At 45.0% G+C, this 26,005-nt stretch overlaps 1 protein-coding gene across 1 annotated transcript in view; it reads right to left on the reverse strand.

The window, feature by feature from the left end:
- The window catches only part of HMG20A (high mobility group 20A), a 174,531-nt gene that overhangs the window by 95,759 nt on the left and 52,767 nt on the right, over positions 1-26,005 (reverse strand). Inside the window, exon 16 of the transcript XR_011049018.1 lies at positions 4,653-4,837. The gene's annotated coding sequence lies outside the window, so the exon portion shown is untranslated. The remainder of the gene's footprint in view (positions 1-4,652; positions 4,838-26,005) is intronic.

Genomic DNA, 26,005 nt, shown 5'->3' on the forward strand with positions numbered 1-26,005 from the left:
GAAGTAAGGAAGAGATAAATTGAGCCCCTTTGCTCCCAGCCAAAGTTAAGATCTCTGGGAGGGAAGCAATGTAAGACAGCAAAGCAGCATTGCCAAACGCATGAGAGTGCAAAAATAAAGTGCATAATTTTTAACTGTTCAGCAATACCTAAAACACCAACTCAAGCTGAGGCTTCACCACGCTGGGCACCACCTAACACACACTAATGATACTCCTTGAGCCAAGGACATGAGACGTGCAAAGCATAAAAGAATATGGGGTCAGGGCAGGTAGGAAGCCACATAAGAAATGTCTCGCATACATTCCACTCATTGTGGTGCTCTAATCACCGCGCAGCATGCCCTGGCTGTTTGAGGCTGGCACTTTATTGCAGGAAGAATATTTTCTCAAGAACACCTGAATTATCAGGGTCTGGGCTTCCCTCAGGAAGGAACTACAGCAGCATCTTTGACATCCAGAGCACAGACACAACAGAGGCACAGGGTAGCAGATGGCAGCGGGGCTGGTTGGCAGCCAGCTGGCTGGGTTACACAGAGCTGTTTGGGAAGCTGATCAAGGCCTTCAGATCATGGGAATGTCGCCCAGGTGAGGACTGCAGAGCTGAGCAGATTCATATCTAGCCAGAGGAGCCCATAGCTGAAGTGGATGGAGGCTCTAGCCCCTCCATCACTCCAGAGTCCTTCCTCCCACTCCTTTACCCTTTTAGAGTGTGAGATTATTTCATATGCTCTGAAAAGGAACAAGTCCTTCTTCCTCCTGAGAGCAGAAAAAGCTGCCAGGTTAGGACACGGGGACCCCAGAGGCCAGAGTGCCTTCAGGCCACAATCCAGTAACTGATCCCTGTGGGCCTGACACTAACACCATTATCTACATTAGCTCTTGGGAGCTGAAGAAACCTTCTTAGACTGTTTTGCCCTTAAAGCTCAAGAGATTCACCTTTGCTTATTCTTTCCCAAGCTTTTCAAAGCCAGGTCCTATGTGCACTGACTAACGATGGCAAGATTTAGTGCGGACCAGACTGTGCTGCAGTCAGTACAAAGCCTTGTGCTTGCCCCACATAAGGAGATGTGCAAAAGCAGAGAGATCCTTGTAATTTTTTGAACAGGCTGGCTTCTCCGAGCACAAACCTGCAGGGCAAGCACCGCGGAGGGGTACTGCACAACTGCCGGGTGGTCTTGCTGCTCACTCTTTGGCCTACTTCCAAAGCCAGCTGATTTGCCACACTGTCAAGAAGAGAAATTAGATGCCTTGCTTAGAGGTTTATATTTATTCTAAAAAAAAAAACAAACCAAAACTACCCAGTGACTGCTAGAAATATGTGTAAACCAGTTAAACACACTTTATAAAACCTTACAACAATGATACACTTTTACTGAAACAATCACAAGCAATTTTACCTGTACTTACTGTACAGTCATCTGAGCACAAACAGCCCCGAGATTTATGTGCAAGTGGAAACATAATTTCTATTATCTCCGACATTAAACTTGGCAATGGAAAATCCCATGCCTGGAGTGCAAAATCAATTTCAATAACTAGAATAGCAAGAAGTCAAAGGCAGGACCTGGAAAGGACACGAGTTTCTCAAATAGCCAGCCGGCTTGCTTTATAATGGGGATGCCACTGGGAGAGGATGGGATGGGCAATTGGATATTCTGGCTAGATTTTCTCTCTCAGCACGAAATAGTGCTGTCTCTACATGAGGCTGGTTCTGGACCACAGTAGTGGCTCTCAAACTTTGTTTTCCCTGTCAAACCCCACACTTGGGGCATACGTGACAGAAGAGAAACAACCAAACTCCAGGATTTAAGACTGCTTTTCACTGCATCCAGAACTGAAATATAGCTAGTGCAGAATGCTGTCTCTGAGGCAGGACCGGGTGCATTAGGACAAGATGTCCTAAATCCTCCAAGGGGTAATCTGTCCCCCACCCCAATCCTCACTGCAGCAAAGGCACCTGTGTGAGAGGTCTCCTGGATGACAGATTAGGGATACAGGTAGAGCTGATCCTGCCTTGAACAAGGCAGATGAAGTAGGTAACCTGCCAAGATCCATTCCAGGCTGATTTGCTGCAATTACAAGACTCTGCCTTAAACCTGACACACAAGGCTTTAAATCTCTTCCCACCATAGAGGTCTGAGGGTGACAGAGGGGAGTGTTGCCATCACTGTAACAACTTTGAATATTCCTGTTTGTCAGCAAAATACCAGCTCCCCATCTAAGCTCACCCCAAACTGCCATATTCTACTTTGGTTTCTACTTTGGAGGCAAAACTCAGCCAGCTTGCCAAGCCATGATGCTACAGGCATCCAGGGTTTGCACCCAGCTCAGGTGTTGTTCTCAGGCATGAGTTCCATAGGTTTCTAAAGCCATAATGACATTCCTAGAATTATCAGCTGTAGATGGGGAAAGCTACAAGCATGGGTTTAGAAGCGATGCTTTCACACGCTTGTATTCATGCATTCTCTTCTAGGACCTCTTTATTGAGGACTATTTTACAGAAAGCTGGAGTGACAGTACTGCTGAACCATGTACTCAGATCCTCATATGCATCCTTGGGCAGACGGTGCTCCAGCTCCCCTTCCCCTCACAGCCTTTGCTTTCCAGGGAGTCACGTCAGGTTTTAAACCATTACTCCACCCTCTGGGAATAAAGACAGGCTGGTACTAGGACAACTTTGCCCTCTGAAGGCAAATCTTTTGCCCTCCAATGCAAACAGGTCCCCCCCCCGCAGTGAATTCAAGATTCAAATGTAAAAACAGCTATTTCAACGTTTATCAGAAAAGACAGACCAGGGATAGCACATACAGGCAAAAAACCCTTCTAAAAGAGGCGGTAAAAAAGTTAAATGCCATCTTCAGTACAAGAATATGCACAAGTCACAAAGAGCTGAGCCTCTGCCATGAACTACAATCACGAAGAAATGAACTCAAGGCATGAACTGCTCTCCTAGCTCCCCCCCTTCACGTCTGTATAACCAACAGCCAGTGCTGCGGAAAAGGAGAGAGACTCCTGAGTGATCCTTCCTAATAGATTCGTCTTTTATCATGTTTTCATGACCTTTGTAAAAGGCAATTTAAATTCTAATTGTCCTGTGAGCACCACAGGAATCAATTAGTGACAAGAGATGTTAATTGTGCAGACTGGGAGGAGGCATTGCTAGGCTGCTCAGCTCCAACACGGGGTTAAGAGCCCAGGGGAATGCTGGGATGGTTGGGGCTTTAATCAGTCCTCCCTTTTTAATAGTTTCCATGTTGTGCTGCAGTTGTCAAGGTCCATTAGTCTTCTGGAGCACTGAATGAAGCAGTGGCATCCTCTCCATTCCTGCAATCCGCAAGTACACGCACAAAGGATCAGAATGAACTGCCATTGAGAAAGCAAATCCTAAAACCTCTTTCTCTTTTTGTTCTTGCTTCCCCCTCCCTACAGACCCTGCACAGAAACCAGGCCTTGGGCACTGGCTATTACAAAGGAAATGCTTAATGTTGGGGGGCTGTAAGGGAGGTGAGCCTGGTCCTGTCATCTCAGGATTCAGCTTGAGCTGTCTATGAAAAGCAAACACTTCTATTTTTGTACTAGGGCACAGCACTTCTCTCGTGAAGACCCTGGCTCTGCTCAGACTGTGCCTTGAAATGCCAGACGAAGGTCAGGCTAAATGCCCAGTATCTAGGTTACACAGGCACGAACAGGGAAAACTTGTCTGAGCCAGAATGAGAATATGTAGCCCAACAGACTGTCCAGCCCATCCTGGCACAGGTACCTCTCAGTAAAAGCAGACTTGACACAAGTAATCAGGTGCACCCTGAGATACTTTATTTGTTACCTATTTCTCATCAGGTTAGAGTGGTCCTACCCTGCACCTCTACCATCTGGCTGGCAGACGGCTGTACGCATGGGAAGTGACGCAGTGATTCAGGACTCCTCAGCATCTCCACACTATGCAGCACAACTTCATGCTAGGAAAGCTTGTGCTGTGCAAGGCTGTGCATCCAGGATGGTTGAATCCCTCAGAAATAACAACCCCACCAGCATTTTCTATTAAATACCATCATAGACCATTATCACCACCTAAACCCTTCTACATTATCCACTTAGCCAACCATCAACCTTAGAAGCTGCCTTGGGCAGGTGCTGTGCCTGCCCATGGAGAATCTGTGGTTTGCTATTGTATGGAATTCACACTTCAAAATCTTACTCCCCAGCTCCCTACCAGGAAGGCTAAGGCCTTCACAAAGACAGGAGAAAGGCATGCATCCTTTCTTGTAAATGAGTATCTGATACAGAGAAAAACTGCAGCACAAAAGCTAAATTGGCGTTAGATTTGTCTTTCAAGTCTGTATTTGCAGTCTCATTCTCACAGTCACGTACTAGCTCTTGAAACTGAACTTGATCATACCAAAAAATGATCATACATTTGACCCCAGATCTGATGCATAGAACGGCAGGATCAGTCCAGCTGTGTTCCTTCTCAGCCTCTGCCTTCAGCCATCTGCTCCTTCTGTCAAAGCTCTCGGTATTTCTAGGCTCAAACCCCATAGCCATGGCCAGTCTCTGGATTTCTGCTCCAACCCTGGCCATAGACATTACATCTCCTTCCCCCTCCTCCCAAATACTTAGTCTCACACCCCTTCTCTCATTCCATGGCACTGACCTTCCTTTAACCAGCCAGACTGTTGGTCAAACTGGGGATGTGTCCAAAGGTCGGGGCAGCTCTTTCCTGCCAGTATCAGTCTCTTTCCAGATGAGGTCTGGTATTTCTCTGACTCCTTAACTCACTCTTTGCTGGTCATCCGAATAACTCACTGCCTTGAGGATCCCACGTTCAAGCTTTCTTCCCTGTAAATCCAAGAGGGGGTTAGCACAGCTCCCATCACACCCAGCACAACCAATCTACGCCAGTCGTAGGGCATTGCTGCAGCACATCACAGCACACTCTCCAGGTTCCCATGGGGCTCTCTGTGTCCCAGATAGGCCAGCCATCATGACTGGAGAAAGTGCTCAGTGGCTCAGAGTCAAAGGACTTCACACTAGGTGCTACAACCTTCTACAACACATCTGGCCAAAGGCCCAGAGTCATCCCACCCATATGTAGCTGGGCTGCCAGCAAGGCTGCTAAGAGTTGAATTACTTTTCATCTCTACGTCTACAGAAAAAGCTTGAAGGTGCTTTGGTTAGGCAGGCAGTATCCATTCCACCAGCAGCACCAGTTCTACTTCTTCCCTGCCTCAAGCCAGTAAGAGGGTAAAACTACCTCCAGTGCCTTCACCTCCATACCGAAATCTCACCAACCACCTCTCTTGGAACTGTTACTCTCAGGTTTGAGATTCTTCTTACCTAAGAGATCAGCCTCTTCCCCAAAGTGTGCCCACTCCAAGTGCTTCACTAGGATGTTTAATTACTTCTGATTCTGCCTGAAGCAGAGTAAATGCTCCTTCTCAGCAAATGCTTTTCTTGGGAATGCTCTCCCCATGGACACAAACTAATTTTTTCTTATTTTTTTTTTTAAATCTGTACCGCATACTCTAGCAGCCTCTGGCATAGGAGATAGGGATCACTTTTGTGAGGAGCCCTGAACACAAGGAGTATGTCCTGTATGACAGACACCACCATCATATATCCTAGCCAGATTATTGTCATTTTTCAAACTGACCTTTAGGCACCCAACCCAGAAGAAAGGAGGAGAGAGGACCTCAGAGCCTCAGACTTCTGCTCCCAGGTAGTGGCATCAGAACCAACAAAGAGATCCTACTCTGTAACTCATGAGCATGAAGCTAAGCATAGCTTTAGCTACCTGTAATTTGGAAGAAATAGTTAATGTATTTACATAGGAGAAACGCCTCCATACAGATTTGGGTCTGATGGCAAAACTGCTGTGCAGCAATTCCTCCTTTAATGATCTCAGAGCAAATGTTATTAATGGTTCAGCTCACCGTTTCCAGAGATATTATTTTTATTGCAAATTCTACATGCAGAAAGCCTCAAGCATACCGGCAGGATGCTAGATGGAGGATGGCCTAGGCCAGAAAGGTTGCTTAGGGACTAAGTAAGCCAGAGAAAACATGCGGTGTGGCCAGGTTTGAGACTCAAGCCAGAGGCGTAGCAAGAAGCCTGGCATTAGCACCTCACTGAAATTTCTGAGACATCTCCTTCCCTCCGCAGGGAACCCAGAGCTTCACAGGAGCGCAATGGACTTCTGTGGCACAAATGGGAAGAAAAACTGGCAGGTGCGAAGTGCAATCCCCGTGTGAGGTTCCTCCCATCCCTTGCCAGATAGTCCTTTCCAGCTGCCACATCCATTTGCCTGAGCAGTGGAACAAAGCCAGTTTCACTCCCACCATCTTTATGAAATAGAATTAGCAGTTTCTCTACCCATCCTCCGCCCAGCACAGCTACAGAACCTTTTCTGAATTTCCATTAAAAATAATAATGCATTTCGTTCTGCTTCACAAGGCCCATTGCTCACCTGCCCACATCTCTTTCAGACTCCACTAGTCTTCCTTCCTTTCACCAGCATTATCATTTTATGCTCTCATCTTTTCCTTTCATTATTTGGGTGATTGTGGACACATTTTTATTGCCGAGATTTACAAAACAACTCAGTCAACCCTTACATAGCAGACCTGATATAGCTCTAGAAGCAGGCAGTAATGACTGTCTTTTTTGGTCCCCACACCACACATGTGGCTCTGTAGTTGCAGCTGATCAGTCTCAAACCTGATGGGGAGCTTCATTACTTGAGGCCCATGTTGCAGAGCCCAGGGCTGATATGCAAAGTGCTATGCAGACTCCTAGCAGAGCTGGAAGTGAGTTTGTTCTGGTGCATTGGTTCCTCCACAAGGTTTGATGTCCTCATACAAAATTAGCATACAGTAAACCCAGACTTTTAAAACCAAACAGGAGACAAATGCCCTCTGAAGGATCATGACAGAACCAAGTAAAACAGGCTCATACGTCAAGAGATTCCCTGAGGCATCAGTTCCCCATGCCTAGGGACCAGCTGAGAAGAGAAACTCCCTCTGGAGGCTGCTCATGCCTTCCTCTGCTTTCTGAAAAGGATGAGAGAGACAGGCTCGCTCTTTCTTCCTTTTCCACTTTATTCATTCACCAGCATCTGCATTGCGTGCTAACAGGCTGCGCTATCCCTGAACATCCAAGGGAAGGCAGGAGGAGCTCCAGTCAAACCTACGGTCTCAGCAAAGGCTGCATTCACAGCTAGTCACTCAGAGCAACAGAAAAGACTCATGTGTAAGCTGCTGCCATGCAGGAGCTGATGTAAAGAGCTGCCAGAGGAAACCTTTCTCTTGGCACAGCAACTTCTAACACTTCCATAAATCCAAGGAATTAGTCTGCGTTTATTGTAACATCTAATCTGCTAATAATATGTATAATGTACATGATATGTGTACATGAAATAGATATCATACACATAGATGTTGTTAACACAAAAGATTATATAGCATATCATACATATATATATATATCTAATTACTAGACATTACTCCAGACATATCTGGTTTTGCCTATGCCTTTATCTTTAGCATTCACTGAGTATGCCTTAGGGCTCCTGATTTTCCTAATCCTAAATGTAATCTTTAACATTCATTCTAACCCCCCAAAACTGCTGCCCTGAATGGCTCCTGTGATGCTGCTACTTATTTACAGTTAAAGACAGCATTATTTCATCAGCCCATCTACCTCTTGCTCTCCTGATTCTCACTATTCACCAGCAGCTTTGCTTCTTTTCTTTTCCTGTTCACCCGGAATAGCCTGTAATGGCTCCCCCATGGATCCTCACTACCCACCTGTCTCGGTCCAAGCAGGACAGTTGGAATCAGGTGCCTTGCTGAGAACAGTGACAGCTGAACTGTGCTCAAGGCAGGTGCTAAAGCTTAACCAACTTCTGCCTTTTTTTCTCCTCTGCTCCTAGAACAGAGATCCTATAAAAAAGGAGAGAGGTCCAAGCGTGGGTACCTTCAAAAACACACCAGATCCTACACTTCACCAAACATCTCTTTGACCAGAGAGTGAAAAACAAGTAGCAGTTACAAGAACTGGACTACAGAGAGAGGCCAGCAAGACAGGAATTTCATTTGCCAAGTAGGAACTTAAACTGATTAGCTTCTAGTTGCCTGGAGTGAATGTTGACACATATTTGACTTAAAAGCTGTTATTATATTTCAAAGACATTTTCTCCAGCTGCCAGAAAATATAGCCACATTCAAAAGCTACAAGAAAACATATTAACTTTCAGGCAACTGAGCTGCAGCCAAGTTCCCATGATGGCACCTGGCACTGACCACATCAGAACTGGGTTACAGTACAACCACTTGCCCTTCCAGCAACAGGTCTTCCACACCCAGCCTGCCACCAGTCATGTTCACAGGCATTGCAGACTTTGCTAGCTCCAGTCTGGCACTCAGCACATGACTTACAAAGTCACGGCATTGAGTACTACAAGCCACTGAGTCCAGCAGCAAAAATGCTTCTTGCATCAGATCTTTGTAGCATCAGCCATGCCCCTACCATGTCCACATAGCCCTGATGTTGCATATATAACCGAGCCTCCTACTGAAAAAATAGAAAATTTGGAGCTCTCAGCACCAACTCGGACCATTTCTGTCTGTGCAGGGACTGAGAATGGAGCCTGCCCCAAAGGAGCCAGTGGAACAGACCCAAGTACATTGAGAAAGCCACGCAAACAGACCAAATCCTACCGGACCAAGCACTGGCCGCTATTATACTCTCTTGCTCTCACTGATGGCAGAGAGAAGGTTACATTAACTTGACCATGACAGATGGTTTAGGACTTGAGGGCTGGTACTGCATTTTTGAAAGGCTATTTCTGACAGTCACTCTCCAACCTGTTCAAAGGCCATCAGTTTGCATAACAGAGAAAGAATTAAGACAAGCACCATAATGAACAGACACTGTTTGCTAGCCACATTGTTATGTTTTCCTTTCAAAACCTCAGTTTCACAAAACAAAGAGAAAAGCAAGAGAAGGAAATGTGGTAGCCACCATTTTAGCTCTCCATGAGCCACATGACAGCTCATGGGGCAAACATGAGTCTCTACAGCTTGATAAGAATGACTCCATATATGATATGTATGACTCCAGAGCTGAGGAGCATGTCTGACTCGCATCCTCGTTGGACTGAAAACAAAGGGAAAAAATAAGACACAGACCAGCATGCTACATAAAGTCCCCCTGACACAGAGGGAACACCGTGGCTGTCTCCTCTGCACCAGGCTGTAGTGAAGTAAACACAAAATAGCAGCAGTTTCTAGCAGAGCTCTGGAAGAGATGCTAATGTCTCCCAACAAGGCAGACACAGCTCCACCAAAGCATCCTGATGGCCACACACAGCAGGGAGTCTGTTAGAGTTGGACAAAGACCTGAGCTTGGCAACGTCTGAAACAGCCTTTCCAGAAGCTGAGACACCCAACCTTTTTCTGGAAACCAAACTGCAAGGAAATGAAAGCACAGGGAGTTGACAGGACCTCAAATAGCAGCTGGCCTTAAAGCTTCTTTTACTTATACCTACACAAATGTAAGAGCAGAGGAGCTTTCTGGGTTGCTGTCTCTTCAGTAAGTGGTGTATTCTTGATAATGTTCCTAAAATTGGCAATCTTTTGCCATTTCGACAAGGAACCCCACATTTTGCTAGGAACTCACGAGGCTTTGCTGTTTTGGAAGGGTAAAAGTGATGGGGCCCATGAGCCCTCGCTGAACCAACTACTTTGAGAGGCATTCAGGTCTGGCCCATGGTGGTGAATACAGCAGGCATCTCTATTAGCAAATCTCTAGCCTTCTGACATTGCACTGTCATGGTGGAGAAACCTGTTACAGCAAGCAGGAATGCAATTAAAGTGTAGTTTGTACATGTGTGGGGAAAAACACACCCACACACTGAGAACATGGAAAAATAAGACGTGACTTGAAGCTCATGGAAGGAAACGGCTCACTGAGGAAACAGGAGATTGTTTTAACAGCAACAGCCACTGGGTGGTAGAGTCTGCTACGAAGAGATGTGGTCAAGAAGGCACTGCTGCAAGGAGCCAACAATGGTTTAGGCAGAGTAGTAACGGTGCTAATGCAGGGAAGTCCCACAGATCCTGGAGGTCAGTTATACCCCGATGGTCCCTCTCAGCCCCAGTGTCACAGTCTATACAAAAGCAAAGCAGAAAGAGTGTGTGCTTGGTCAGAAGGAGCAAACAGGGTTACACCGAAACTCCTAATTAAACTGATGCAAGATGGGTAACACCCAAATCTGTTCCAAGATCAATATTTCTATTCATTTTCAAGCACAACAAGGTTAGAGAGGCGAGCAGAGTAAATAATTAAGTCATTTACAGGTTTTTTTTAAAACAGAAAGAATCATTTTCATCTCCTGGGTAATTAGCTATGCAGTTGACATTCATCACAACTACAGCAATTATTTGAAGTATTTGATTAATCAATCCAGAGGAAAACCAGAGCTAGGCCAAACTACCCTTGCTGTATAGCCCCGTGTTGGTCAATCAGTCAATACACAGGTGCTGGCTTTCAGAAATGTGACATCTTTCCTGCTGGGTATAACACAACAAGTCCTCTGGCTGGCTGGATATAACAATAAGATGGATATAACACTTCAAATGGGGAAGATGCAGGCCATGATGCTTTCAAACTGATCTAGAGAGTATTTATTAGTGCTAGACATGCTGAATTGTGATTCTCATCACTTGTGGCCCTCCAGCTACTAAAGGACAAATACAATCACATGCTTGCATAGACCCGATACTACACATGAAAAATACCATTACATGACAGTGTGTGTCAGCCAACACTGGCAGAGGGCTAAAACTCCTAACTCTTTCCTTCTCATCTATAATACGAGCAGTTATTTCAATTCAGGAAGAATACTGAGCCTAGAAGATGGTCTGAACATTATTAATTATTATTATTATTAAAAAATCAGGTTAGAAAAGCTCAGATGTACATATTTTTTTCTTGCTATTTTTCTTCCAATACTCATGTCGCAGTAGAATTCCGGTTTACAACTCCTACTACTGGTAGCAGTAATCTTCAGTTTTGTTCAATTAAGTTTGCAGAGTCTTGGAAAACTACCCAAATCCAATTTCAGCACCTTTTTGAGAATGCTCGCACCTACCAGCAGACAGCTGGTAATGTGCTGTATTAAAGTACATTCTCATCTGGTTTTGCTCTGGATTAGGTTGCTGCTTTCAAAAATGCAAATGTTAACATCATCAAGCCGAGTTTGTTCTGGGAGTTAAGCTTATGTGTAAACTGAAACGCAGCAGACTTTCATTACAGGAGCTCAACCATTTAAAAGGATGAAAAATACAAGATGGGTCACATTGTTTTAAAACAAATATTGGAACACTCAACCTGTATTTTATTGATTACATTTCCCCCATCTAACACTTTTACTGCTGCATATAAATGAAACTAACATTTCCTTAACACAAAAACTGGAAATGATCAAAAATCTTTTGGATTGCTACAACTGTTGCAGGGAATCCGCCTGCCTCATGGTCACGGCAATGCGGAGTTCTGATACGTGACAACTGATGGCACTCTCTTCTGAGCACAACCCAGGTGAAAAGTAGCTTCCCTGTGTGCGCACAGGACACCAGACTGCCCCACAAGGGAGGAGCACACTCCCGAACCTTTTATACATGGATCCCTCACACGCAAAGCCAGGAGATCCCCACCCCGGTGTAGAGGCCATCGTGCAGGAGGAGAGGCAGTGGCTAGGATAAGCCAGCACATGCGTGCTTTTGGTAATACCAACCATTCCAAGTTTTCAGTCTGCTCTTCAAGCAGCATATTTCTTACATCTGGCATGCAAAATACTGTAATAGTGAAGAACGTCCCATTTTGATTTAAATGAACGCATTTATTTCCAAATGGGAGACCGTAAGTTAAACAAACACATTTCTCTCTTTGCACATGAAAGCATTGTTTTGTCACAGATGTACAGTATAATACATTTATTTTCTCAATTGTTTTGTATTTGTAAGGCACTGCCAGTTATTTGGATGGGTTTGTAAGGATGAAGCAAATTGCTCTGTGGGGCTCTATTCAGGGAACATAATATTCCCACAAAAGCACCATAATTCTGCATGCAGCAACACAAACTACTACGACATTGCAGCAGCTGGCAGGGTGGATAGAGTTAGCATTATCAAAACCAGCATGACAACTCTACTCCAAAACCCCCTTACATGCATAAATTAATGATGAATATACGTTGATTAACCCCCACCCAGACTCCAAGGAACCCTGCCTTCTCTGTGATATAACTTTGAACCTCACCACAGTTATTTTGTCAGTTCACAAGGCCTGGGGAGCACTTCAAGTTTTTCTTGAATCGCATTGGCCTTGCCCAGCCCTCTTAAGCCCTGCTTGCATAAGTGCACTGGGGAAGATTAGGGACTATGCTGCAGCCCCTAAACCATGGGGAACAGCCAAGAACACAGAATTGTATTAGTAATGTGCCAGGCGGTGCATTTTGGGAGGTGTGCCACACAGAAAGCTGGGAGGAAGGGGAACCTGCCAGGGATCACAGCTATGTTTCAAACGTTAGATATAAATTCATCTGTACCTATCCTTCTGACCAAGTGACTCCCTTCTCCAGGCATGCAGCTATCACAGAAAAACTGTATGTGACTATGTTTTTCATCACACTACAACGGGCTGGAAGTACGGACAGACTCAGTGGACATTGCCCAAATACTCAGGTTTCTCCATCCATTTGCCAGCTTCCTACACAGCTCCCTCTAACCAGTTCCCACCTGGCACACTCCAGCTTCCTGAAACTTGACCACAAAGGCCTTCCTACCCATCTTTAAAGTCCTTGTGGTTACACAGAAATGGGTTTAAAAAAAAAAAAAAAGAAGAAAATATGTGTTCTTAATGAAGGTTGACTAACCCAAGTTGGTTAACTCCGGATAAAGCAGGAGTGAAGACAAGGCAGCTTGTCCTGGAGGCTCAAGCAGAACATAATGTGGTAATTCACATTTCAAGTCTGCTTGTCTTCTGTGATATTGAATCTGAGTGCAATGCCTTTAGCATAGGTAAGTAGATAGGTAGGTTCATACTGAGTATATAAGAATGATACACAGGTAGGTTGAATATCTAGATCTGATAGGAAAGCCTCCTGTTCGACTGCTACCTCTCTAAAATATCCCTGCAGTTTCCTGTGTCAGTTGATTTGACCTTTAACTAAAGGCACATCTTCACTTAGTGAGGAGTTTCTGTGGGCCACCTGTGGAGCTCCTTCAGTCAGGCTTCACTTTGCATACTAATGACCCCTCTCAGCTTATGAATATGCTTTTGGGTGCTGCTTCTGTTATACACAAGCTCAGCTTGAGCAAAACCTGCGCAGCCTAGTTTATATGAGCAGGTGCACTGAAACTGAGCAAGAGAGGCAAATCTGTGTCAGCAGGAATATCAAGAGAGGCACAGTGGAGGAGGACCTTAAGGAAACAACCGCCACTTGCTTCACACACACTGTCTCCCACAGACATGAGAACTGGATGTTCTGTGAAGAGGTCTAACAGTGATCAAGACACTAACCTTAAGGTCTGGTCTCTACTGGAATCCTTTATCCAGCTACAGAGTTGTTTGGGATCCCGTGGCTCTTCTAAGCCCATCTGTCCATCACCTGTTTGTATGCAGCATCATTTGCAGCTTTTCTTGGTGCAGTAACAGCTCATGACCACCAAAAACTTACTACTTATAGCACTGATAGACAATAATAAAAACAATGCAGAAGGGAATTTGGGCTGAAAAGAAATTTCAGCTTTCTAGTTTTTTTGCAGAATCATTTTAGTTTGATCAGTCAGCTCTACTTGTAGAAGTCAGGAAAGAGCTGACTTAGTGAACACACAGAGTGGTGATTACACACAGCAACCTAATGATGGCAATGATGATTTTGTGGTACCTTGTGTACCCCTGCTGAACACCACTGGAAGAGACAGAGGAATAAGCAAAAGCCCTGCAATATATTGCTGTGCTCCCTCCTAGACGACCAGTAGAAATCCTGCTGGCAGTCCTGAGGGAGGTCTTGAGAGTCTGTCTTTGTTGGAGTTCAGGGGTGGCAGAAGGCGGCAAGTCACTATAGCTCTTTCAAGACACTTTTCAGCTGAGTTCTCTAAGCTCTTTGCAAAGGTGAGTCAGACCATTATCCTTGTTCTGCACATCTACACGTGATTTACCCGAAGTGACTTACCAAAAATGAGCCACCCCTCAAGATGCCCAGCTCATCTTTTCCAATTCACAGCCTGTCATTTATCAAGCTACAACAGCAGATCCCCTGGAAGGCAGCAGTCCTTGACCACAGAGATGACAGTGAGCAAACCCCATGAAGAACACAGGAGCTGGGATGATTTTCCTGCTGCTGGTTGTTACCTGAATAAATTCTAGAGAGGCTGTTCTCACAAACAGCTGTCAGAGGCAAAAGCACAGGGCAGCCCATGTGTGTCAGCATCCCTGCTGGGACAGGAGGGCAGTGCTGCTGCACAGCCAGAACGTATCCAACGCATGGGTGGGCTGATCCCACCGCCAGTCACAGCAAAGAGACTAATTACATAGAAATAATTCCTATAGGAGCAAGCAGATTATCTGTGCATTTGCTAGCAAGGTGGATGAGGGTGTTGCAAAATCAGGTCAGCTAAAGGCATTCAGCAAATTCAGCTACACTTAGACACTGGGCTGGTGGGGAGCAAGGGAGAAGAGGTAGCCAGTGTGGCTGGATGGAAGCACAAAAGCAGGTGAAACAGATTTACAAGAAGATCTGAAGTAATAACTTCTCAGAGTAAGGCAGCAATTGCAATGAAATACACCCATATCATATGACAATCAATACGGATTGAAAATGTGTCAGTTCTACAAAACACCTCTCCATTTCAAAGTGGGTCATTAAGAAACAAAAAAAAAGTGAAACGATGCACTGCAGTTAAACCACTTGAAACTGAAGCTTATTTTATTTCTGGAGTTAAAGTTATTACATGACTTCATGTCTGAAATGAGCAAATGGAAAAGAAAACAAACCATTCACACAGCACTGAACTCATCACCAGTTTTTCTCCAGGTGACCACTAAGGGTCTCTCTTGTGTAATATGGGCCACATCAGAGATTTTTCTCCATCATGATGTTTTTGTCATCCAAATACATCCCTTCCCCCATCCATGCTACCTAAGCACCCCACAGTGCCCCAGAACACCAAACCACTAACACCTCACATCATCTCCTCTCACCAGTCTCGAACTGAGTGGTTAATGACACATCTTTCTGGGTTTTTATGTGCATGCAATCCCACACGCAGCCCTTCCTGGGCCAGCGGAACACAGACGGAGCCACAGCAATGAACACTGTCCATGATCTGTCTGCGCAGTCACGACATCTGTACATGCCTGAGACATGTGTACACGTGGGCCAAACATGTCTCATTCTAGAGGCAAACACATCCTTGCTTCCTGGAGGCTGCAAGCACCAGTGCGATACCAGATTTCATGGTATGGATTCTAGCCTCGCATGTCTGGATGCATGGACAACAAACAAGAACTCCAGTGGTTACAAAACATGAACTATAAGTAACTAGTAGGTAATTATGGAGGGATGTGTCTGTCTGGCTCAGCTCCAACATCAACAGAGGGAAGAGCTCTGCCTGTTGAGTCATCAGCAGCATTTCCTTCCAGCCCTTGGGTTTTCCCGACAGGTCTCCCCTGTGAGTTACTGCCCAGACCCACAGTGGCTGAGCTCATAAAAGCTGCTGAGCTCACACCCCCAGGGAATGGGGCTCCAGTCCCCCACAGCCAGGAGAAGTTTCCTGGCCACAACCGTGCTCCAAGAACACGGTGCCTCATCAGCCTCTTTATTACAGCAACTGAACTGAATACTAACAACATCCTAGTCCCAGCCATATCACAGAAGCTTCAGAGACACCATGCCATAACCAAACAAGGGCTGCTGAAGTCACACAGGAGTTTTATAGTGCCCCATCCCCTTGGTTACCCATGAGTCCCAAACTGTCCACAGCCTGACTGCCCCCATGTAAGAATTAAGTCAGCACCTCCTCTGCAGGACAAGAATTTGGCTAGTGAGAGATTGTTAAATGAGAGGAAGACATTTCTTCATCAGACACCAGATACCATCTGAAAACCGAAGTATGCCAGACCTTAGCACTATCACCAGGTGAATGAATACACAGCTGGGTATTTTCTGTTGTGCCTCTTCAGCAGGCAAGGTTATCTGAACTCTTCCACGCTAATTTCATTTTTGCTACTTGCTATAGAGACAGTCTTTTCATTCACTTTCCTGTTTGTCCTGCTCCTTCCTTCTATTTCTGTTTTTCTTCCTTTTGTATTCCTCTCTCAGTCCCACACTGTTTGTACTACTGTCCTCATCCCTTTCAACAGAGCTAAACAGTGAACACAGGCTGATCTATTCCACATCATCCCCCACTATAATTTTCTCTCAACAGATTTGTTAGCCCCATAAAATAGTCACTAAAAGGTTTCCAATGACAAGCAGGACTTGGGCCTCTGAAAAACCTCACCTCACTGGATCAGGTGGCAGATCACATGAACAAGTTAAAGCAACTGGTCTGACAGGGAACAGAGGGTATTTCCCAGTGCTCTGCAGTGAAGCATCTGCTCAGCTGGCCATGGGCTTTTCTGTACTACTGCAGCAGCACCTTTACATCTCTAACAGAGTGAGAGCACCAGCAGAGTGATTCTCCAGGTCTGCAGGACATCTAAAGACATATCTGAAGACCAGATAAGAGGAAGCTGAAAAGTTCAGCTTCAGAACTGCCTGTGTCTCTGAAACAATAAATGTTTTGAGTAATCAGCATTTCTAGGCGGTGAAACAAATGAGTGTTTCCATTCCCGGGGGAAGTCGGAAGCAAGCGAACTCCACTCCTCGATTCCGTAGCGTACAGGAAATCTGAGTGATTGATGGCAGCAGAGAAGGGAAACGCACATTCAGCTTATATTTCCAATGTAAATTACTTGCCACCTCACCCCTCTGCTTCCTGTTCCTTCACACACTCCCCACACGCCGGCTGACGTCTGTAGTATGTGTGCATCACAGGGGAAGAAAGGAAAAAGGACAATCTTTGTTAGACTGCTTCCCCCCACCCCAATTTAAATAAGCAAAGATAACATGTGCAAAACCAAAGGTCAAATAGCTGTTCAGCCCTGAGCTCTTTTTGCCCACAGACCCAGCACGGTGACGTGGGGATGGACTAAGGAATCCTGCAGCACTGCGCCCAGACCCCACTAAAGGACAGCCATCTGTGTCAGGTGCAGCCCCTGCCCTTACAGAATTTCTCCTTGAATTACAAAGGTCAAAGTGGCAAGCAAAGAGGCTTTTTAAAATGCTGCACAGTTTGAGGGATCTGCCTGGTTCACAGGGACGCTGAGACACAGCAATTGCTGAGGCAAGAGAACAAACCCAGAGGAAGGCAGCGACCATCCGCTTGGGGAGGCGTGCCCCTGTTCTTTCCCAGGCAGCTCAGTGAGAGGTGCTTATTTTTACAAAGCAGGCTCTGAGATCTTAAAGAATCGATGTTGTCGTGGTGCCCTAAACCAAAGAGTATGTGACCTGCTCGTTCCCACTCTGTCCCTTGACCTTTTCCCATAGCATTCTCCAAAAGCATCACATGAAAAATAGCCCTTCTCAGCTCTCCAGAGGCTTTGGAGACAGCATCAAAGCTTTGCGCTTATAAACAATTCCAGCTGGGCCAAAATGCCATTCCAGCACCAGGGGTCCCGGGATTTGTAAGCCTGTCACAAGGAACTGGAGGGAGAGGGGGCAGGGGAGAGGCAGCATGTGTTGCCAAGGGAAGAGAGGGCCAGGCAGCTGGGGTGTGAGCTGAGCTCCATGAAAACGCCGTAGGCTGAGATATGGTTTATCCACCTGACGCAGACCTCTCTTTACCCCCTTCCTTGTTATAGAGAGCGCTTGCAAGCTCTCGGAGTGTGGAAGTCACTTACTGCATTGATCCTTCAGCCTAATCCTCCCGTTCTTCCCCTCCTTCTCTCACCTTGCACATCCACTAACACTCCAGCATCCATCCTGGACATGAATTTACAGTCCAGGTGGAGATGGGGAACTCGACAGACTGCAGAAGGACAGTCCTTGAGCAACAGGGCTATTAGTTGACTCTTCAGGATCTGACGCCAAAACAGCAGCTGGGCAACGAATACCTACAGGAATCCCTGTCAGCTCCCTCTGGTGTCTCACACCATCCCTGGCACACTCCTGCCTTTTGCTAAAAGGCTGAGAAAGCTTAGCTGTTTCCAGTTTTTGTGTTTCCTCATATCTCCAGATCTACTTTCCCTTGGCGATGGCTGCAGACGCTCCTTGAACACCTTCTAAAAAGCATACGCTGCAGAAGGCACTCCATAATCGAGTTAGACTTCTCCTCAACTATCATTTTATGCCTCTGACTTCAACCCATTTTTCATTTTTCCCATATTTATTCATTTGTCCTCCTGGCTGTGTTCTCCTACTCTTGCCACAGGCTACAGGCAAGGCCTGCAGTTGGGCAATCCATAGCCAAGGCTGTTTGAGGACTAATTACAGTTCAAGGACCATACTCCCTTGTTTTAGTGTACTACTGTTACCATTAAAAGAGAAACACGCAGAAAAAAAAGAAGATAAGCCACCTGTACCCATCCCCTAGCAATCTCCTAGCATGTCACCACCTCCCGCTGATTGTGCAGGGAGCTTCACTGTTGTTCAGTTCGGTGCACGGACCCTGCAGGCTGGAGACCTCCCCCAGCCTAGTCACAGTTCCCTGTTCCCGAAGCCGTGCTGTGTCCCTCTGATCCTCGCCTGCAGAGCACTGTCCCATCCTTTGGCGTTGCTTGCCTCCTGCCATCCCCGTTCTCTGCCCATCTCCTCCCACTGTGCTCCCTCTCTCCTTTTCCCAGCCACGTCAAAGCGCGCTGCCTCTCCAGCCACATACCACCTTCCCTCCAGCTCCACCGCTCCAGTCTGGGTCACGTACTCCACGGTACAGCCCAGCAGCCAAGGAAAACCATTTTTATGTCTGAATATGTGGAATGGCGCTAGTTGCAGCCAGGCAGGTTTGTGTTTGGCTAGCTCTTACGCGGTAATAGGGACGTTGCACTCTTGCAGGGCAATAATTTCAGCCCCAACAAGGAAACTGGATAATTACAGAGAAAAGCAGCAGGCGCTTCAATCATTCCTACTCCGTGTCAGGTCTTTTAAAATGTCATTGAAAAGAAATGGTGGGATAATGAAGGCCTTGACTCACTTTCAAAGCACCTGACAGGACAGCCAAGAGGAAGCAATGCGGTTAGGAGGGCTACATCATCCTTCCTGGTTCCTGGGGACTGACCCTAGAGGGTGTGAGATCTGGGACAGGATGCTATGATCATAGGATGGCATAAAATAGAAATATAGTCATGTGAATTCTTTTGCTGTAGATGTGTCCAATTTAAGAACAAACCTCCTGACTTTACCTTGGTTGATCTTGTTCATTTTGTATTTTACTTGTGGCTCTTCTTCACCATTTTCCCTTTTATATAGCATCAGAAAAGCATTAACTCATGACTTTGTTCCATTCCACTGACATAACTGCTTAAATATCCTTCCTGATGTTTTGACATATATCACTTGGACACACACTTAGAAATTTAAACCATGGAAGCCGGAGGACGTTTTAAAAAATCAGAAAATATGTGGACAACTCCTCTGTTATTTTAACAATATGAAGACTCAACACTTCTGTAACTCTGCCAGCCAATGCAGGAAAATACGTGCTTACACTGCACAAATATGAAACTGAGCACATTGATTTTTAGACATAAACCACACTTTTACTACACACTGAGCACACACATGCTATAATCCCCACCTTCACAAACACACATTTACAGCACATAAGGAAGGCACAGGTTATTTTCAGTGCAAAGCACCTCTTATTTCTATAGACCACAAAAGCACGGGTACCGAGGGAGTACACTGAGCATGCAAACAAGACATCCATTCATTCCATGTAACAAAGATTTAGGTCTACCAAATCAAGAATTGCACCTGTATATCCATTTAGAATAAATGTGACATTAGCAAATGTACAATTGCTGTGAAAGGAAATAATATACCTGACACACTCAAAAAACCACCCTTAATTGTTCAGTCCAGAAAACAGGAAAACAGAACAATTAAATGAAGTGACGCACACATATGCACTGTGTGTGTACAAAATGTATGCCGGTGAAAGCACAGCGCCATAAACAAACACAGTACTCCCAAAAGGCTTATCCATACACTAATGTTGTGCTCAAATGCACACGGGCAGATCCTTAACCATATGTTCACCTGCACAAATATACATCAGAAGAACAAAAGCCCCTTGCACATAATAAGGAGCCCAAAATGCACATTTTAGAAGTGAGGAACACACTATACAACTGCCCAAATACATAACTGGTGCAGAAAGGTTTTAGATGCTCTCCTTAGGAAATCAGTCATGTCTTAAATGAAGGCTGCATTTAACAATCCTGATGCGCTGAGGCTTGCATTTTACCCCGTCGTTCAGAGCACACCACAGCACATAGATCAGTGGGTCTGAGGTCCCAGTTGGCCCCACAGAGGTTCAATACCTGTAAAATACCTGTAAAATATGTTCAATACCATGAACCATGCATAGGATTTAATCTTCTCCCAGAGCAAGCACCTGCCTTGCTGGATGTAATTCCCCGGAGCTAGCCTATAACTACACAAGCTACTGCGTCAGGACTGCCATGCTGCTGCATCAGACAAGGAACCATTGGAAGATTCATTTGCAATTCTCCCATTCTTTCCCCCTGACTAGGGGACCCGGGATTTGAGCTTGGGGGGGTAAACTACTGCAACCTTTACACAGGCATCTTAATCACTACTGTGCCCTCCCACCTTACTACCTACACAACTACAGCGGAGGGCATCAGTCACAAGTCCCACTGTAGCTCGAGTCACAATCTGAGCAATGAAGCAATTGCAGGAGGTGGAGAATACGGGCATTTTACTCCCTTGTATTGCCCAGATAAGACCTCTGATAATTTTACAGTCAGATGATTGAGTATCTAAACAGAAACAAATGCACTTAATCAAACGCATCAGTGGGCAATGCCAGACCAGCCAGCCAGGCATGACTCCAGTATTAATCAAAAGCATCTAGCAGAATACACTGCTGCACGCCTGGGTTCCATAAGGCCTAGACACAGTCGTCCACTTCAGAAAGATTTGCATATAATTTTGCGAGGAAGCACTTTATTCACATGTCACCCCTATTCCAGTTTCTATCCACTACAGGCTAAATGTGAAATCCCAGTGATCCACTGGGGGCCAGATTCTGGCCTGCAGCTAACACTGCACTCCGCTTCGGCTGCTTCAAGTTCCAGACCCACTTCAGCTATGGACACGCAAAGAAATCCTGTGGCAGGCCATTCACTTCACCTATCGCAGACCGTTTAGAAGTGCCTGGCCTAAACTCATCATAAAGGCTTAGAAACAGCCAGGCACATCCACAGCATGTTTGCTCCTGCTTCCAGAAATGTCCACTTCTCTCTGTTGTGATGAAATCTAGACTTGCTTAGATACAGCTGTCCAAGTTAAGATGCCACTTGCATCTCTCCCTTGGCCCTTCGTCAGGGAAATGTGAATCAACGCTGCTCCCTTCGCTCCACTCTGCCAAAAGTTAGTCTCTAAGTCAGGTTCTATAAATGCTATAAACTTGCAGAGGAGAAGGATCTCTTTCTGCTATCACAACCCAGGCTAATAAAGCAAAGGGGGAGACACACTCAGGTTCTTCCTCATCCCCTCCCAAGTGCCTCTGACCAAGCAAAGGTTGGGGAAATCCAGAAAAATGGGGAGTATCTTTTTTCCCCAGGTGCCCTACGTGGTGAGCAGAACTAACCAAAAGAAAAAACAAAACAAATCAGGAGAGACTAATGAATAAAAATAACAGGTTCTCTGCTTTTCTCCTTGTAATTTCCCCACCCCAGACAGCTGTAATGTGGAAAGTATTGAAATTTAAATCACACCTCAGCCTAACCTCAGCTGACAGGCTGCCGATGCAATAATCTCAGCCTGGCTATCTTCTCTCAGGGAGAACGACAAACCAACTAAAGGAAAGTGATAAATTTTCAATTTTATTTTAAAATATACCAGATGGGAGATTTTATTGGAGTCATAAATATGTCAAAAGCAATGTTGGTGTATGATTGGAGATTGCCCCCACCAAGGGAGCAGCTCTCCCTGTTCAGAAGTGCCATCAGGTTCTTAATAAGAAGCTCCAGTTAGACTGCAGCAAAATAGTCTGTATATTAAACCAATTGAACCCCTATTTGCCAGACATCTTTTTCTCTTCTCCGCCCCCGCCTGAGTTCCAAAACGCAGGAGAAACTAGGGTGTTGAGGTCAGACCTCAATGTCACAAGTTTGGGTTCCTGTTTTGCTGTTGGAACATGGCTCAAATGTATTTGATCTCCCACCAGTATTTGAAAACTTAATTTCACATCAGCCAATGAAGCTCCCTTCAATTTCCTAGAATCCCAACCAGTAGATGTCAACTAAGTTCAGCCTCAGATTTAAACTAAATCAAATCCAAGCCCTTAATCCTAGCCATGGGTCAACCTCAAATTCCATAAATAGGGCTTGGCCTCAGTCCCATAATTTCATGTGAGCTAAAACCAGTTCTAAATCCCACCAGTCGTTTCCAGAAATATGAGTTGCCTTTTGTAGCCTCTGCATCTCTCCTCCTTCTACCACTGGTGCTGTGACAGATCACAACAGTCTCACAAGAAGCAGCCTGATATTTATGCCTTTTCATCATTTCAAAGGTTTTACAGACTGGCTCTACCAGCTATGTCTTTGAGCATGTTTCCAGCTTTCCAGTTTACTCAGGAAATCCTCATATTCTCATACCATTAAATTCAAATCAATCAACTCTACCACCATTGATTCCCATCACCACAGAATCTGGTTCATTGAACCTTTGACACTGAAAACTGAATGCAGGGCAAGTGAAAAATAACAATAATCTGTTATTTTATAGTTTTTCATATAAATGCTTTGCAGATTTAACTATATAGCCACAAAACTGTAAAAAGTGTTACAGAATTAATGAGAGATCTGATACATAACATATTACAGCATGATATTCTGCAGTTACAGCCAATCTAACACAGTAACAGCACCGCAGAGAAGAAGGCAAGAAAGAGGCATAAGCAAAAAGTGACTTTGCGTATGTTAGAGGTCTATGGTCTTTTTAGACTTGACTTGTTCCTCAAAGTCAAAGGAGTGCTAGATGTTATTTCAGCAATCTCTCTAACAGATTGATCATTTGCTGTAGAAGGCTTTTAAAAAACTTTCTGAACATAAAACACCATCAGATACATTTATCACAAAATATCATCCTCCTACCCACAGCCTCCAGTCCTGGACATGCCGTTCATTGGTCATGAAGCAGCAGATGCATCAAGACAAGCCAAAGCTTTTAGCAGCTTTTTAATCTAAAGGAGCAGACTGAAATAGAAGAATCATACCCATCAGTCTTAAGCTTAAAATATTTTGACTTAACAACACAGTAAGGCTGGCATTCCTCTGGCTTCTGCAGTGTTTTCAATGGGGACTTGTACAATTCATCATTGATTGGCACAAGGTCAAGGGAATCTGGCGAAGTACAAAAAAAGCTGGGAAAGAATTCAGCTTGCAACAAAATGCATTTGAGAAAACAGAAACCCATGCTGTGGATATGAAAGAGGATGGCCTGGCTCTAAAGTCCACCCTCAGGAGGACTCACTGAGAAAGCAGAAGTGGCCAGTTCCAAGCACACTTGAAACTATCATTTCCTAAAATTCTGTCTACCAAGCCTCAGCGCTGATAATGCTGGAAGAACATGGACAAAGGTGAATTCAGGAACACCGCTGTCTTCACAGGTTAAAAGGTCTGCTAGGCCATTTCCACTATGGAACCCACGGAACTATTTGGGGCACTAATGTCTGTAAGGGTGCTATAATGGGCTGTTGTACAGTAAAGCTGTACAGGACAGAGACTGCAGCTTCCTGTATGTCTGTACGGTATCTAGCACAACAGAGCTCCAGTTCTAATAGCAGCCTCTAAGCGTTATTGCACTACAACAATGGGCGGTGCTAACTTAGATAATGAAAATAATGTATGCATCAGGAATAGCTATCACATAATTACACAGTTTATTCAAAGCACCTAATCAAATTGTTCAGCAACTTAACATAAACACAGACATAGAGACAGATACTCCTAGATTAAGGAGCAAATTATGATTAGTGCAGGTATAATTGCCTTGGAAACTCTCTACGTTTTCAGTCAGGCCAAGGACTGGCTAGTAGCATGTTCAGGCAAGCACGTATTTCACCTTGTGAAAGATAAGCCCCAAACACTTGATTAAGAGCAGTCTGAAAACGCAGAAATTCACGAGCACTGCATCTTTGATCCCAGGAGAAATTGACCTCAGGCAGCTTGGTAAACTTCAGAATTACACTAAGATGTCTTTAGGGCATTCTCCAGCTAATACACTACACTAATAAAGTCTATTTAATTATTTGAATAAATCTTACTATTTAATAAATCACTTAACAAAGGAGTAAACTCATTTAGGTATTGACTAGTTAAACTACCTGGCAAACAAGTAATATCCAGGCAAGTAAGAGTGTTACTTCTCCAGATTTCTCAGTTCCCAATCCTTCTAGTACCGGGTAAAGCTGCATCTCACTGGAAAGCTGTCCCATCACAGCATTGCAACACACACTAACTACAAAGGTCTCAGAAGACTACACTACGCTCATATTTGGAAGCCATATGCCATCAGCCCACAGAGAAGACCCTACTATAATCACAAGAGCATATAATGCTGCCATCCAACATTACAGTATCCCATTCAGCACAGGATGACCTCATTGCCAGCACATCACAGAACGCCCCTCCAGTGCTGTCAGATGTCATGCACGCTCACTTGTGCTCTTGCTCTGTGTCTGTCTGCCTTCAGGAAAAATCCATGCATCAATTCAGATGCAGAGCTGGAGGCCTAAAAACACACATCCACCTTTTCATGAATTACCAGCACCAGGAACAACCTGCACGGGTGAGGAACCAGCAAACAAATGGTCTGCAACCAGGTCAGCTCCCATAGCCTGCTACGACCCCTCCTTTTTGTTTCCCTGATCCTCTCTTCCCTCCCTAGCACCAAGCCAGGACCTGGACACATGAGCAGACACAGGCTTCCCTCTGATGCAGCAGCTACCTTATAAATTACACAGCAAATTAAAATTACTTTATCACAGCGATAACACCATCATCTGCAGTGTTTATGGGTTAATAAATTGTGTCCATGAATGAATATGTGCTGACTCATTAACTAAGCTGCAAGTGAGAGCCATTCATCTCTTCTGCAATACCCTGAAAACCAGTGTCTCTTCTCTGCCAGGGAATTCATTTTCATCTTCCCTGCTTTGGAGAGAGAAGCGGGAGGGGGGAGAAGAAGGGAATTATTTCCTCTTGCTCGATTCCTGCATTAGTAAAGCCCTGGAGGTTATTTAAATGGTAACTTCAAAGGAGGTATATGATCACTCTGTTTACTGCTGTAGGAGTCTCATTTTACACTCAGATTTAAAAGCCTCTCTGACTCAGACGCAAACAGCATCACTTACAGGCTTTGGAGCTTCACAGATACAGCCAGTTCAGGTCCAAGGGACCAGGAGGAAAGGGAGAGACAGAGAAAGGATTATTTTATTTTTTTTTAAACCAGGGAATGTTGGACAGGAAGGATTTTCAGAGCTGTAACTTATTAGGCTCTGTAGATAGTGACAGGGAATGGTTCCCCATTAACAGGGACCCTAAATGCTCCAAGCGCGGAGTAAGAAGCGGTTTGGTCTTTAGGACAGTAAGGGAAAGGAATTATTAAGAGCTGTTCTGAAGCACAGGGACAGTTATAGAGGGAAGAAA

This window comes from Nyctibius grandis, chromosome 11, assembly GCF_013368605.1.
Source record: "Nyctibius grandis isolate bNycGra1 chromosome 11, bNycGra1.pri, whole genome shotgun sequence".
NCBI classification, from domain to species: domain Eukaryota; kingdom Metazoa; phylum Chordata; class Aves; order Nyctibiiformes; family Nyctibiidae; genus Nyctibius; species Nyctibius grandis.